Source organism: Cebus imitator, unplaced genomic scaffold (assembly GCF_001604975.1).
Source record: "Cebus imitator isolate Cc_AM_T3 unplaced genomic scaffold, Cebus_imitator-1.0 Scaffold356, whole genome shotgun sequence".
NCBI classification, from domain to species: Eukaryota; Metazoa; Chordata; class Mammalia; order Primates; family Cebidae; genus Cebus; species Cebus imitator.
This window is the reverse complement of record NW_016107671.1, coordinates 1800373-1803807: the sequence shown is the minus strand read 5'-3', so window position 1 is coordinate 1803807 and position 3435 is coordinate 1800373. Positions and strand designations below refer to the sequence as shown.

General features: G+C 46.0%; 1 protein-coding gene across 7 annotated transcripts in view; it reads left to right on the top strand.

Moving 5' to 3' along the window:
• Window positions 1–3435, top strand: part of ZNF607 (zinc finger protein 607) — a 66718-nt gene that overhangs the window by 34795 nt on the left and 28488 nt on the right. For 3 of the 7 annotated variants that reach the window (XM_037730628.1, XM_037730629.1, XM_037730627.1), the window contains exon 2: window positions 1574–2265. The gene's annotated coding sequence lies outside the window, so the exon portion shown is untranslated. Of the gene's footprint in view, window positions 1–1484; window positions 2266–3435 lie in introns of those variants that run through there. The other 4 variants (XM_037730630.1, XM_037730632.1, XM_017506425.2 and 1 more) reach the window with 4 other exon arrangements.

The window sequence follows — 3435 nt, the reverse complement described above, 5'->3', positions numbered from 1 at the left end:
TGGGTTCAGGCAATTCTCCTGCCTCAACCTCCTGAGTAGCTGGGATTACAGGCACGCGCCACCATGCCCAGCTAATGTTTTGTATTTTTAGTAGAGACAGGGTTTCACCACGTTGACCAGGGTGGTCTCGATCTCTTGACCTCGTGATCCACCCGCCTCGGCCTCCCAAAGTGCTGGGATTACAGGCGTGAGCCACCGCGCCGGGCTATATGTGGTATTTCTGAAGGATTACTCAGGAGATTCAGGAGCAACAAATCCAGAAACTAATTAAGAGAAGAAATAAGTGATCAATAAGTTCTTAGACTGTAACTTTAATAGCTTTTTTTTTCTTTGACTATTTGTATTTTTGAATGGTGAATTTTTTGTTTTTGTTCGTTTTCCTCTTAGGGCCTAGATGAATATTTTTTATTTTAAAATTAATTTTACTTATTTTTTTTTTGAGACAAGGTCTTGCTCTGTTGCTCTGGCTAGAGTTTGGTGGCACCATCATAACTCACTGACCCCTGAACTCCCGGGCTCAACTGATGTCCCACCTTTGCCTTCGGAATAGCTGGGCCTATAGGCGTGTGCCACCACACCAGGCTAACTTTTGTTTTTGGTAGAGTTGGGGATGAGGACGGGGGTGTCTCACTATGTTTCTTAGGCAGGCCTTAAACTCCTGGCCTCAAGTGATCCTCCTGCATTGACCTCCCAAAATGCTGGGATTAAAGGCATGAGCCACAGTGCGCGCCTGTATTCATCAATATTTTATTTAGCCAAAGAAACAGGAAATTTGGACCATTATCTATTTGTCCATATTATGTTTTAAATATTTCCCCCAAATTTACTTATGTAAAAATTTTTCTTATTTATTCCTTTTTTGCCATTTGGAAATTTTGGATGCTTATAAATAACTATCAAGATTTATAAAGTATTACATGAAGGTTCAAATTTTTTTAATTTCTTTTTTTAAGTTTAAGAAGCCTATTCCAAAACAAAAATAATAAAACTATTTAGCAGTTATTTCTTCAGATGATTTTTTAGTCAAATTTTTAGTCAAATGTATTCGTGTCCAAAGATGAAGAACATAATGTCATATATTGAAGAGTGTGATGAAACTTCAATCCCTCAAATAGGACGTGAGTCCATTTACCTAGCACTTACCGAGACAAGCTGGGCCTGTTGGGTGGTATTAAAAGTCCCAGTCCCCTGTTACCAAGGAGGCCAGCGCTGCCTCAGGGGCTAAGATGGTCTCAGGGACCCACCCTGAGGAGCTCACACCCATCCAGCAGGCAGTCGCCCTTGGGATCACTGCAGTGATTCTACACGGTGGACCCTCACACTCAGGGCTGAGGCCTCGGAATAAATGAGCTCCGGAGTTCTCTTCCTAAAGTTACCTGGATCGGTTTCTTCTCCGACCCGCCTCCTCTTGGAGCTGAGAACGCACTAACTTAATTCTCAAGACTGGGGACCCAGCATTGGCCGGTTTGCGCATGCGCACTCCTAGGCCAAGCGGTCACTCCCAGAAGTCCCCGAGGCTGGGTCCGTGGGCGGCGCGCGCAATCCCCGTGGTCACCGCCGTTATTTCTTGTAGGTTTTTAGGATTCTGGACTCCACTTCACTCACCAGCGCCTGCTGTCCTGAGTGTTCTGGCTTGGACTACATATTCCACAGACGACGGAGAAAACTTGGGCCCCTGGCTCCAGTTCCGGGACTTCTGCCTCTGCGCTGCGCACGACCTGGTTCCACCTGAGGAAGAAGGCGGCGCGGGTCGCTGCGGGTGCCTCTTCATCTCCAGCCCACAGCACCCGTGGGATCCTGCATAGCGGTGAGAGTGGGGCTGCAGAAGGCGCTCAGAGCGCGGAGGCTCTGGGCGTGGGCCGGCCTAGCCTCCCGCCTCCTCAGGCCCTGGGATGCTAGAGCTGCGGAGGAGGGGCTCATCTCTAGGAGACAGGCGGAGAGCGTGAGACTGCGCAGCGGCGACAGGACAGGCGTGTCTGTGTGATGTGGGTACAGTTGTGGGAATGTGAGGGGTGCGCGGTCGACCTTGTGTGACCTGGACATGTGCTGCTTATCCTTTGCAAAGCGTGCTTTGCTGGGCTCTGTGGGGCCACTGACCCTTGGCTCCAGGTTCCCTGCTGCTTCCTGTGCCCTCCTCTCAGCCTAGTACGACTGCAACAGAGAAATGGTCCCAGTGGGAAATCAGACACTGAGCCTTAGATGAAGGTTTCCAGTGAGAAGAAAGGTAGGCTGGGAAGCTTAGAAGAGGAATTGCCCTTAAGACAGGTATGATACATTCTGTTAAAGAAAAAAATATTCAGTGACACTTGTTAAAGCATGCAGAAGAAGTCTTTATTCGGGACCATCGGTATTGGGTATCCTGGCGGTGAGATTTTTGCGGTGGGTAAGAGACCTTGGGCTCAACTCCGAATTTAGTATAAATAGGTGGGAATTTATAGCCAAGAAGGTTAGGGATCACTGATTGAGAAATTACCAAGAGGAAATGTCTGGGATAAAGAGGATTCTGACTAAAGGCACCTAAGAGGATTATTTCTGAAGAGAGAGACCTGGGTGATAAGACTATCACCTGGGGGACCATGGAGGATGAAGATAGGGAGGTGAAGGGTTCTTGCTGAACTGACTTAGAATAGTTCTTTGCGATAGCCAGATTTTACATTGAAGTGTACAGATGGGCCTAGCTAAGGTGTAATAGCTTGAGTAAAGTTTGGTCAGTCAGAGTTTGTCAGTTTTGAGTGTAGGATTCCTTCCTGGAAAAGGGTTGTTTCTCCACCCCCACCTCCCGGTTCTTGGAGTTTCATTTACATGTTTAACAAACATGGCCTTCTTGAATTCTGACCCCAAGAACCTGCAGTGAAGGATGATTGGAGATTCAATTCAACATACTTCTTTCTGGTTATGTATATGAAATTACGCACTTGTAGCCTTGGAGGGGGCAAACATAAGCACTAAGTGTTATGAGATAATTTTGGATATTCCATTTTGGATTTCTATAGATCAAAAGCTACAAGAATATGAACTTAGCTGTGGTGTGTCCTTGCAAATGAAGGAAGTGAGCCAGAATTTAAGTTTTCTGAAATAGAAATTCCCATTCGTTGGTCTGTGTTTGTGGACATTACAAACCCCCTGAAATTCTATAAGGAATTGCTGTACATGTTTGTTAATTTGCATTTTTCTAGGATGTCTATAATCATATTATTTAGACTTGGGTTTTAGATCTGGAATCAAAGAGCTTTATACCTTTGAATAGTTTTGCAGAAAAGTAATGCGATTATGGGAATGGTTAAGACAATGATACAACATCATGGGATTGGATATTATACAGATAATAAGATTTATTGGGCCGGGCGCAGTGGCTCACGCCTGTAATCCCAGCACTTTGGGAGGCCGAGGCGGGTGGATCACGAGGTCAAGAGATCGAGACCATCCTGGTCAACA